The following is a 13,912-nucleotide window of genomic DNA, read 5'->3' on the forward strand; positions in this document are numbered from 1 at the left end:
AACAATACATCTCTATTTTAATAATTATGTATGTATTAATTGCATTAAAATATATTTATACAGTTATCTCTCTTTGTCATTTTTACATGCACAATAATAAATATCGGAGTTTGATTTTTTTTATTTTTAGGTAAATAATATTTTTTTATTACCAAGTATGACCATTACAACTCAAGTTTATGAAAAGAAAAACAAGCCTGGACATGCCCAGGCAGTGTTATCTCCCAACATTGCGTACTCCTAACCTTTCAGACTTAAAAGAATTTGTTTTAGGATCATATCGATCGTATTTTTAAAAAAATCTATCTCCAAAAGAATATTTATTTTGTTTTTGAAAAAATTGTGACTAAGTAAGAAAATAAAAATATCACATTTCTAAGGGGACAAAAAAAGATAGGTTGATAATATAAGAATTTAAAAAAAAATCAAGAAGAATATTATTTAGAAAAAATGACAAAAATAATGAATGCATAATTGTAGTTTGAGAAAATACATAACCTATTAACGAAATAAATTTTGAAATAAAATAAATATACGAAACCAATTTTCTCAAAGATAAACCACAGATTGAACTTTATATAATAGTGAGATGAACTTTTTAGTCTTGATTTTTACTATTTGCAAACTTGGATTCTAATAAATTAGTGTGTCATTTGCTGAGAGTAAGAAGCAAATTAAATGTTGGATTATGAATATTTTACAACATTAACAATGATTGTTTTCACAATTGATATCAATATTTGAACTTCTAAATTAAGTTACTTTATTACCTTATTAATGTTAAAGTTTTGGTTATGAAATTGATAAAAATATTATGAAAAAATATTTGTGAATAACTTTAATACTTCCATTTTAAATTTTGATAAAAGGCAAAGTAGTTACAAGAACTTAAATTTTCTAAATATAAAATTGATCTAAGTGTTTTATTCCTTCCATCTCGATTTATGTGATACAATATTACTCCCTCCGTCCCATTTTATGTGATGTAGTTTGACTCGGCACGGAGTTTAAGAAAAAAAGGAAGACTTTTAAAACTTGTGGTCCAAAATGAATGATAGAAATTTGTGTGGTTGTAAATCATTTCATTAAGGATAAAATAGACATTTTATAGTTAAATTGTTACTAAATATAGAAATGTGTCATTCTTTTTGGGACTGACTAAAAAGGAAAGTGAATCATATAAATTGGGACAGAGGGAGTATTAGACTCAACATGAATTTGTTTATTAAAAAAACACTTTCAAAACTCATGATCTAAAATAAATCATAGGTGTTAGTATGACTATATATTATTTTAGTAAGAATAAAATGATGAACAATTTAAAGGCAAAATATTACTAAATATAGTAGTGCATGCATCATTCTTTTGGAATTAACTCAAAAGAAAAATATGTCACTTAAATTAAAACTCAAAAAATAATATATTCACAAGTTTTAATTTTTGTATCCGCGAAACTCTAATTTTTTAATCTTCAATATTTCTGTTTTTGATATGTAAAATATTATTCTTTAACAAGTTTTAATTTTCATTCTTTATTATTATCCGTTTAAATTGTGCTTATTATTCTCGAAAAGTTATAGCCATCATTATTATTTCTGGTCTGGAATAGATGTAGAGTGTGTGTAACTGTATTTTATAACAGAATCCGTAAGGGGTGGCTCAATTTTAAAAATGAGATATACGCTTTAGGCCCCAAATTCAAAGGGCTCAATTTTTCAATAATAATAAAATTATTATAAGTCTTTCTTAATAAAAAAAAATATTGTGTTTTTAAAATTTATTTGTTCTTTTTAGTTTGTTTCGAAATATTAAAGAATGTTTTTTTTAATTTGATTTTAAATTTAACTTCCACATGATATGTTTAATACCACAAGATAAAAAAATATTTTAGTATATATATATATATATCTTTATTTTAAGATCATAAAAAAAAGAAAGTTTTTTTTTAATTAAAAAGAAAGAAATAACTTTGAATCTCATTAATAAAAAAATAGTTAAAAATTATGCTTCCGATTTATTTTTGAATTTAGACCACTAATTTATTTTAAGATTGTTATTCAAATAAATATTAACAAGTAAAATAATAATTAAAAAAAAAACAAATCCAATTTATTTGGGTCTCCAAGTCCAATTCAAATTAATATTCTCTCCAACTCTGATTCAAATTAATATTCTTTCAATATATATATTCACATACCTTTACCAAAAAAAACAAAGCAGAAATCGGATAAAGTTTCTATGACTATGAAACCTAATTTTTTAATCTTTTACAGAAAAAATCGGATAAAGTTTCTTTCTCTTGAAACCTGATATTTTCCCCAATTGGAACTCGTCTTATCATTTCCCGATAGTAGGCATGTGTCTTTGATAAAATGGAGGGGCTTTTATCATTCAGTAAAAGATTATTACTTTATAATGTTGATTTGAGAGAACATACATGACATTTCTCATGAGTTTGTTGTTCCTGACCCGTATCCGTACAGAGGTTAGGTTTCTCGCATCTTTTTAAAGCTTTTTTTGCGTATGGTTCGTCTTACTAAGACGGAAAACTGGTACTCATCCATACAAGATATAGTTGTTTCTTATACTAGACTAGGAACGATTTGCATGCTATGAGGGAAGAATTTCCTGGGCATGCTGGTGATTGTGTTGAATTCAGAGGAAGAAGTAGGAGGTGGATGGTGAATGTTGTTAGAATATCGGAGAACAATGTTGAACTTAACGGAGCTACTTTGGTTATTTTTAAGGGTGATGATTGTGCGGTTGAAGATAGGATGATCATTCGACACACTTTTGAGGAAGATCCCATCTTGTTTGAAGCTGTGTTGAGGGCTTATGATAGTATTCACACTGTGTTTTAGATATATATGTGTAGTATTCTCTTCTTGTTGAAGCTGCTGCCTATATATGTTTTCCTATCTTTTTTGTTTTTGAGATTAATTAGACTCTTAATTAATAGTAGTATGTTTTAGTTAGCCTTCTTGATGAATGCTGTTATAATTAATTACTTTCTGAAGTTTATATTTTAATATGTCATTTATTTTTGGCTATAAAGTAAAGTTTATGAAATTTGTATATTTTTTTCGTCTTTGACTTAACACAAAAAGAGAAACATTTGAAATTGATCGTTTCAAACACTTTTCAGGCATTTCTCTACTTACAAATAATTTCATTAAAGTGATAAAAAGAATATTAAAAGAAAATTGTTTTTTGTCCCATTTTCTTTTTTCAATGGGTGTTGTTGGAGCTTAGACTGGCAGGGGGATCGGGTCGACCCGTGACCGGTTCGAGAATCGGCTCGCCGGACCCGGTCCTGTCCATTTTCACGAGTTGGGAGGGGTTCGGGATAGGGGACCGATTAGGGCCGGTTCACCCTTTGGGCCCGGTCGACCCGGTCCGGTCCCGGCCGGAATGAACCGGCCGGTTCGCGGGATCCCTTAACATTTTTTTTTTTGATTTATATCCGTTGGGGCAACGGCTAGTGGGCCTCCCCAACAGATTTATTCACTGTTTTTTTCCTTCCCCAACACCCCCTATAACCCCTACTTTTAATACTTTAATTTAAACCCTCAAGTTATCATAAATACACTTTAACCCACTTTTAATATTATAAATACCCCTCTATCCCTTATTATTTCTTACAAAATCATATATTCTCTCATCTATTTTTTATATCCTCTCAAGTCTCAATCTTAAGTCTCAATTTTTTATTCCATTTAAGTCTTATATTATATCATAATACATATATTTCNAAACCTGTAGAAGTTTTCAGAACCCCCAATAGCAACCAAAGAGTATGCATTGGTCAGCTTTGAAAAAACTCCAACTTCACATGAATTCTCAAATTGAAGCCCTGCAATAACATAAAAAGGTTATTAGAGAAATAACCTATGTATCCAATTTGACAATGAAGTAATTACTCACTAATAGCCATTGCAAGTGCTAGCTAGGTGCTTGGAGGATCTGTAAAAGCCAAAATGATTCACACATGTTAACAAACGATAATTAACTAGAGACAATTCTACAATAAAAAATCATATACTATCTTGTTTTAATAATCAAACAATTCCCACAGTACAAAACGTTTGTCTCAAACCCACATCAGAAGCTACAAGTTTCGTTGTTGCCACCATAATGAAGCCCTACGCATAAAATTATCATCTTTAAAATTACTCATTCCTTTGTTTTCTTATCTTTTTGCTTCTATTCGAAAAATAACCACGAGCCAGACAACAAAATTACAAGACAAACTATCACCCTAAATATTAAAAAAATATTATATACCAGATAATAACAAAGAATGAAAACATAAAAACAAGATTAAGAAATCATATTTTTTTACACAGAAATTAGGGTTTCACGCGGACAGAGAAACTTTACCGAGCTCTTCTTTTTTTCGGCAGAGGTCGGTGAATTTTGTGAAACTTTAGGTGATATATGTAAGAGGATATAATTTGAGTTGGACTTTGAGATTTGGGCCTTGCGTTTGAAATACTCTTATTTTTCACTAGTAAAATTTTTAAGAAAACTATGTAATAAGATATATTTCACTACCATATATACTTAGTTTATCTTTAGTTTTAGAAAAACTACACATTATACCACTTTTAATATTTATATTATATATTTTAAATTATTTAATCAAATACACAAATCTCGTATTAAATAATTATCTTAAAATTTAAATTCTTAATTAATAATAAATTATCAATTCAATTTTTTTATCTCACCTCTTCCACATATATTCTCCCCCCTCCCCCACCCCCACCCCACGTCCTCCACCACCAAATCTATAAAAACAAAGCCCTGCAAAATATTATTATTAGATATAGAATGAATACACCCACAAATGCACAATCCAAGCAACAAGATGATTCAAATAAACCGTAAACACTTCAATCATTCAATTGTATTTTTTTCTTCAATTGTAGACGGCTAATATGTGAATGTGAGGTATCTGTATATTATTCATCTATAATTTAAGTAATATATAGCTTTTGTATATGATTTTTGAGATGTATTGGATGTTAAATTTTGATGTATCTCAATTTTATCGTCTATCTTACTGAATAGATTTTACGGATCCATATTTTGTTATATTTCTTATACATGAACTCATTCTCTGATTACTTAGTTATAATTATTGAGGCTGCGAGATACATGCTTAAATATATAAGATACAACACTTATATATTTAACTCGGATGTAATGTAATTTACCTCGAGAATACCAACCATCATGAAGTACGATCATGTTTGATATTGTCATGCTTGAATTCTTCAACGTGTTATGGATATATTTAGCCGTTACTTATAATACAAAATATTAATTTAGAATTATGTACATAATTTGAAAGAAACTAAAATTTTGAATCAATAAATTTCAAATTCTAATAAGAAAAGTCATTTTTTCGCCCTTTTATAGACAATTAGAATAAGAGATTTCACCTCGGAGCCTCTATTCTTTTGCAAAGTATCGAGCAATTTTTTGGTAAGAATAACAACTATGAAATTTCTTTCTGTCTGAATAACATCTTGTGCTTTAAACACAAAGCTTAGAGGGTTAGTTGATGATTCTTCTTTATCAATTTTTGATTTACCCATTTTAACTCATTTTTGGGTTACAACATTTCTTTCACCGATTTGTATCCTGCAATATTTCTAGTGTTGAGCAACACCAATGCTGCTGGATCTGCATTTTTCTGTTCGTATTTCGTTTTCTCCATGTTTAATTGTACTCTCATGAACAAAACTCCACATATAACTTCGTTTATCGTCTGTTAAACAAAAAAAGAATCGTAAATTTTAAATAGTAAGGTTCTCAATAGCATGGTCATGATATCAATTGATGCTGTAAAGAAAATGTTACAACACCGATAAAATTTAACCCGTCATAAGAATATTAAATTTTCTTATATTTAGGTTACTAATCAACTCTAATGCAATTTATCGTCTAGAGCACACCTATAGTGTGGTGACATTAAATTTTGGTCATGGATAAATTGAAAATTTAGGTCACCATATCCAACTCAATGCCATAAATTGAAAATTACATTTTTCGAGGAACAATCAACCATGGTGGCGACTTTTTACTGTCCATGAAATAGATATTTTCTCCGTTTTATATTAGTTCTCAACTTTTCAGACTTTTTACATATTTTTTAAGAAATCATAAATAAAAAGAATTTTTTTTCTAATTTGCTCCTTAAAATTTATATAGACTTGGACAATTCTCCCCTCATGAGCTAGCTTCTGGGGTTGAGTTAGGCCCATGTAACATATCTTTACATGGTATCAGAGGCAGGTTCATCCTCGTTTGAACTTCCGGTCCACTCTCCAGTCGGGTCTGGACATGAAGGGGGTGTTAAAGTGAGTAAAAGTCTCACATTGGTTGGGAAATGGACTGATGGTCTCCTTATATGGACTTGGACAATCTTCCCCTCATGAGCTAGATTTTGGGGTTGAGTTAGGTCTAGGTGTCATATCTTTACATGGTATCAGAGTCATGTCCATCACCATTTGAACTGCCGGTCCACGCTCCAGTCGAGCCTGGGCGTGAAGGGGGGTGTTAAAGTGGGTAAAAGTCCCACATTGGTCGGGGAATGGACTAGTAGTCTCCTTATATGGACTTAGGCAATCCTCCCTTCATGAGCTAGCCTTTGGGTTAAGTTAGGCCAGGTGCCATATCTTTACACTCATGAGGTCGATTTCTTTAAAAAAAAATCATTTTTTATTTGTAAAAAAAAATCTTCGAAGGTCGGTTTTTTCTAACTTCTTTTGAGATTGGATATGATAGTAATTTTTTTAGTAGTACGATAGATCCTCAACTCAAGTAGTAAAATCTACTTGGAATATGTGAATTTCTCGTAGTGGTCTACTTTGTGGGAGTTGTTCCATGGCAATTTTGGCTATGTATTCATTGAAGCAAAATTATCATAAAATTCTTTTGATTTTCCTTGTGGGAAAATGGTACATTTATGTGATCTTTGTGCTTCACTTTTATTTTCTTCCATTGTTATACGAATGACTCACATATCGTTTCTTCAATAGTATTATAATATGAAGACTACTCTCTTTAGGTAGACAAAAATACAATATCTATGAATATAAAGAAATGATGTCGCACTGTATATGGTCAACATTCTTATTTATCTCTTTTATTTTTGTATTTTTTAATCAATAATGTACTAATTTAATAGCTTAAGAAATTAAAGCCTATAAAGACAAAAATCTAAACCCCATGTATGATTGCTTTTTACTTGGTATTTACTAAAATTTTACATTATGGCATTTGCATCAAGATTTACAATGTTTGTGATGGTGTCAAAGAAGGCGATGACACCCCTTATGGCCTATGGGGCGTGAAGCGATTGAACTATTCATACAATCAACTCCAACAAATTTCGAAAAAACAATTAAATAGATGTGTGAATTCATATTTAAAGTATCATATAATGTGAACTGTGATGATATCTCTAAGTGGTTATTGGTTTGACGTTCTAATTGGTTTTGTTTGCTATAATCTTTCAAAAATCATTAAGCTTGTTACACTGGATATTCCTATTTTTTAGCACTATAAGAATTTTATATAACTAAAGAAATGGTTATATAAAAACTAGTAGTACTAGATGATATAGCAAATAATGAATAGGTTCAACCGTTTTCATATAGTTAATTTTGAACCTGTAATTTTAAAAGTTAAACAAATTTAGTGATATAAACCTAAAAAATAAATCAATCAAATTTATATTTTAAATTCATTATTTCGTGATTCTTGATATTTGTAAGAACTCTCTAATTAAAAGGTATAAAATATTACTATATTATAGTACTACTTTAATTTCAATTCATGTGAATTTATTTAAGATGACACAAAATTAAAACGAAAGAGTAGCAGAAATTTTGAAGTTAAATAATTCAATATTTATCATGCTTTGAAAATACTAATGAAAAGTTAAAAGCAACAGAGTGAGTGCTGTGACTTGTGAGGAGACAGACACCTGTTATAGTATCTGGCAAATATTAATTATCCAGTATACGAATAATGTCCCACTCCTTATTAGTACTCTATAGTATTAATTTGTGCCAATTAGACAAGTATACACCTTTTTTTTTAATTACTAGATATTCATTTTGAAGTGGTAAGTTATTATTATTATTTATGCTTTGAAAATCATCCAGTAATAAAGTAAATTAGTACCACAAATGTAGTACTGACTTTTGCATATTAATTAGGGATAAGAGTCTGAAAAATATCTCAACTTTGATTAGATTTGTTGTTGCGATACTAAACTTTCATGGGGACCTATTACCTCCCTAGACTATTTAATATCGTATTTTAAACATATATATTTGCCCACGTGGACATAAAAAATAATGCAAACTTATAAATAGTAATGTGTCCATGTGGGCACATATATATCTTTAATATACACTATTAAATAGTTCGGGGAGTAAAAATACGATATTAAATAGTCTAGGGAGGTAATAGATCCTTATGAAAGTTTAGTATCGCAACAACAAATCCGACCAAAGTTGGGGTATTTTTCAGACCCTTATGCCTATTAATTAAGTTTGGAATTTACAAATGATGATTAAATTAAATTATTTATTGAGTATGTCAATTTTTGTACTGAGCAANAAGTAGTTTTAGTTTGATCAGAAAATTGCACATGAAATTATTTTTAAAATTTGTGAAGTAATATTTATATATTTGTAAATTACATAAAAAAGTTTTATAAGTCACGAAAATTAATAATTTGAAATATTTAGAATATATATATAAAAATTCTAATATTAAAAAATAATGAAATCTCAAAATTAAAAGATAGTCACATAAATTAGCACACTCTCCCTAACCTGAAATAGTGATGATAGCTACATATTCTTCCAGAAAGAATAATAATGAATAGCTACAAACACTAGTCTGTCTCTTTCACTTCATCATCTTTCTTGCACACACATTTCTTTTAAAAAAAAAACAATTTGGTGTATTTTGTTTTGCCATCATTAATTCTAAAGTGGTTAATCATACGTGATTTTAAAATAATATTATTATTTTATTAGTTTCTAAATAATAAAAAAAATCAACCAAATATACATAGAAAAATACCCATATATATTTTATTCTTCATAACCATAAGCAAAATGATCCCTTTAGATTTTGCATGCAGCTAGCTTTTTCTTGCATGTTGGAAATATTTAATTTAAGTATCAGTCCCACTTTTTAGTATTAAGTAGTTGTACCATTAAATTTAAATTTTGGTAATTCATTAATTACAGATTATAGGGGATATTTCTGTTCTCTTTTATTTTTTCCACTATAAGGTTTTTGTATAACTACCCAAATGGTTATATTAAAACTAGCGGTACTAGATGATATAACATATAATTAATAGGTTCAATCGACTTTATATAATTAATTTTGAATTTATTATTAAAGTTTAATAAATTTAGTGATTAAATCTTTCAAATTTATATCTTTAATCCATTATTTCCGAATAATATACTCATTTTCTAGAAATTTGGAGTAACCCTCTGATTAAAAGGGAAATGAAGCAAACAGAAATCAGTTTCATGCCGTTATGATTACTGTACTGTCCCGGGTCCAGTACAGGTTTCCCCTTCCTTATTTCACACACCAACATTAATAATATTTTTTTATATTTATGAAAAGGTAAAACCTGTTTGTTTGGTTAAAAAATAAGTTATGAAATCTGGTTGATTTGGTTTGATTATGAAATTTTATGATTCAACTTATTAAATATAGACTTATAAATATGCTAATTTGTTATAAAATCTTTTTATGTAGTTTCTAGCAAAAATAATATATACAATATAATAAAATTTGGAGAGGTTAAGAGACTTTATTTTTGTGCACTGTGAAGTGTGAGGGAGACGGACAAAAATTATTCAGTACTATATACGATTTGGTGTGGGACCACAAACAATAAAGTATGGAATGTATTAATTAATAAATTGAATATTCCCCAATATAATGTCCCACTCTATATTTATTATTAATAAAAATTTTGTGGCAATTAAACAAGTATGGACTTTTTCTAAAAAAGTTAAAAACCACATAAAAATAATCCAATCCAAGAAAGAGCTACATGCATGCAAATCAAATTTATCTTTCATAGACATGTATATGGGGATTTTCTTTTCCGGTATTTGGTTGAATATTTCGAAACTAATAGTAGTAATTTTTATATTATTTTTACACCCCTTTCAACATAGGAATAACAACTTCCATTTTAATAATGGGGAAACAAATCAAATTGGGTTTATTTAGTTAATTAAAAGAAAGCACGAAGAGTAATAAGGAGTGCGACATTGGAGAATATTCAATTTAATTATTGTTTGTGCTCCCACAGCAAATAGTACAGTACTGGATAATTTTTATCAGGTGTACGTGTGTCTCCCTCACAGCACTCTGTTGCACAAAAATAAAGTCTGTTAACCTCTCCAAAATTTATTACTATTTATATTGTACTATATGTTATTTTGCTATAAAGTAAATTAATACATTAAAAAATACAAAAAGAAAAAGAGAAATAAGAATATTGGCCATATAGAGTGAGAAATAAGAATTCTTATTTCACCAATATAATATTCTTATTTCTTATGGGCCATATAGAGAAATAAGAATATTGGTGAAAAAGTTGATAATTGGCGAATATAGAAAAGTGATGTCTCACTCTATATGGCAAATATATCTTTTTCTTTTTGTATTTTTTTAATCTATAATGTACTAATTTAATAGATAAAGAAAAGCCTAAAAGGATAAAAATCAACTGAGGGAAAAAAAGGAGGGGATATTAGTAGTTAACTGATTTGGTTATGAATATAACTTTTTTCAAAGAAACCATAAAATTTTATGGTCTAAATGATATAGTATTTAGACAGTTAAACAATAGACTATAACTAAGCAATATTTTCATGTAGTTTATAGCAAAATAACATAATAGTACAACATAAGTAACAAATTTTAATTTGGAGAGGTTAACAGACTTTATTTTTGTGCAACAGAAACACACACCTGTTAAATCTGATAAAAATTATCCAGCATTGTACTATTTGTTGTGGGACCACAAACAATAGTATGGAATAGTGATTCTCATAATTAAATTGAATATTCCCCAATGTCCCACTCCTTAGTCCTTATTACACTTCGCAAATATTTGGAAACTAATAATTTATAAATTATATATATATATATATATATATATATTATAATTATGATATTATTTTTAGGGATAACAACTTCCATATTAATAATGGCGAAACAAATGAGTCCTCAAGAAAGAAGTGACACGAAGAGAGAGGGTAAGGTATAATTTTGGTAGGGTGTATAAAAATAGTACTAGTATTTAAAATAATACTAAATATGATATATTAGTAACGTTTATGAAATTATTTCTATGAAAGAGAAATTTGGTTTTGCATGCATGGAGCTCTCTCTTGGACGTGGAAATCACTTTATTGCATGGATATTAGTTAGTGTTTGGATTGGATTATTTTTATGTGGTTTTTAACTTTTTTAGAAAAAGTTCGTACTTGTTTAATTGCCACAAATTTATTAATAATAAATATAGAGTGGGACATTGGGGAATATTCAATTTATTAATTAAAACTGAGAATCAATTCCATACTTTATTGTTTGTGGTTCCACACCAAATCGTATAGTACTGAATAATTTTTGTCCGTCTCCCTCACACTTCACAGTGCACAAAAATAAAGTCTCTCCAAATTTTATTATATTGTATATGTTATTTTTACTATCAACTACATAAAAAGATTTTATAACAAATTAGCATATTTATAAGTCGATAATTCATAAGTTGATCCATAAAATTTCATAATCGAATCAAATCGATCAAATTTTCTAACTTATTTTTTAACCAAACAAATGTTATTAATGTTGGTGTGCAAAATAAGGAGGGGAAAAACTGTACTAGACCTGGACAGTACAGTAATCATAACGGCGTGAAACTGATTTGTGTTGCTTCATTTACCTTTTAATCAGAGGGTTAATCCAAATTTCTAGAGGATGGGTATATTACTAGGAAATAAAAGATTAAAGATATAAATTTGAAAGATTTGATCTTTAAATTTCTATCACTAAATTTTTCTTAAACTTTAAGAATAAATTCAAAATTAATTATATAAAGTTGATTGAACCTATTAATTAAATGTTATATCATCTAGTACTGCTAGTTTTAATATAACCATTTGGGTAGTTATACAAAAACATTATAGTGGAAAAAATAAAAGAGAAAAGGAATATCCACTATAATCTGTAATTAATGAATTACCAAAATTTAAATTTAATACAACTACTTAATACTAAAAACTGGGACTGATACTTAAATTAAATATTTCCAACATGCAAGAAAGAGCTAGATGCATGCAAAATCTAAAGGGATCATTTTGCTTATGGTTATGAAGAATAAAATATATATGGGTATTTTTCTATGTATATTTGGTTGATTTTTTTTATTATTTAGAAACTAATAAAATAATAATATTATTTTAAAATCACGTATGATTAACCACTTTAGAATTAATGATGGCAAAACAAAATACACCAAATTGTTTTTTTTTTAAAAGAAATGTGTGTGCAAGAAAGATGATGAAGTGAAAGAGACAGACTAGTGTTTGTAGCTATTCATTATTATTCTTTCTGGAAGAATATGTAGCTATCATCACTATTTCAGGTTAGGGAGAGTGTGCTAATTTATGTGACTATCTTTTAATTTTGAGATTTCATTATTTTTTAATATTAGAATTTTTATATATATATTCTAAATATTTCAAATTATTAATTTTCGTGACTTATAAAACTTTTTTATGTAATTTACAAATATATAAATATTACTTCACAAATTTTAAAAATAATTTCATGTGCAATTTTCTGATCAAACTAAAACTACTTTAACCCTCAAAAAATGAAAAATGGCACACCACTTGATATTTCAATTCGATTCGGTTATGGAAATTTATTATATCGAACATGGAATAGAATTAATTCAATTAAATTTTTTGTATTTTGATTTTGATTTATTAAATTCAATATTTTTTTATTGTAATGAGGACATATAAAAACTGTGGCAAATATATATATTTATAATCGAGAAATGGGAACTTTAGTATTGTTAGTAACAGAATTGGCTGCCCTCCAATATATCGTGTTTAACCATGGTTTAAATGAATTGTGACTGACCTTAAGACTTTAACTATGATTGAAATGAATTTTGAGGCAAACGTACTCGTCAGTAAGAAATTTTAAATTCCATTTCTGCCCCCTTATCAATCTGTTTATATAGGCACGGCTAATATTTATCATTTTGTCTTCACACTCTTTTCTTCTTCATCTTCTTCTTCTTCACAGCTGCAATGGATTCTCAATTGGAACAACTTCCAGACAGTGTCATTAGTGAAATTTTTGGGAAGACGAAATGTGCCAAGTCTCTGGTTCGTTGCGCAAAGCTTTCTACAAAGCTTGAACCACTGGTTTTAGATGTTCATGTTCATACTCTCTACTTACCAATTATCATCAGACAGAGATTTGAGGTTCCGGTTTCGGTTCCGTCTGTTCCACCATCCGGTAACAGTAACAGTAGCAGCAGGGGTCTTTTTCAAATTGTTTGGCTTTTTATGAAATCACCATTTTCAGTGTGCATCAAGTTTGCTAATATGGTAAGGGAGTTTTTTACTTTGATTGTTGGATTTAAGAAATCCCCAACCCCCTTACCCCCTCCTCCTCCTCCTCCTTTCCCAAATCTTCTTATTATCGCACACCGCACTACGCCCCCGGTTTCTTCTTTGCTTGAGGTTTTTGTTGCATGTATCCATACAGTGAAACAGTCAACTTTTTTCCCGAAACTGAAACCCCCAAACTGTTTGGAGCT

Source organism: Solanum stenotomum, unplaced genomic scaffold (genome assembly GCF_019186545.1).
Source record: "Solanum stenotomum isolate F172 unplaced genomic scaffold, ASM1918654v1 scaffold16320, whole genome shotgun sequence".
NCBI classification, from domain to species: Eukaryota; Viridiplantae; Streptophyta; class Magnoliopsida; order Solanales; family Solanaceae; genus Solanum; species Solanum stenotomum.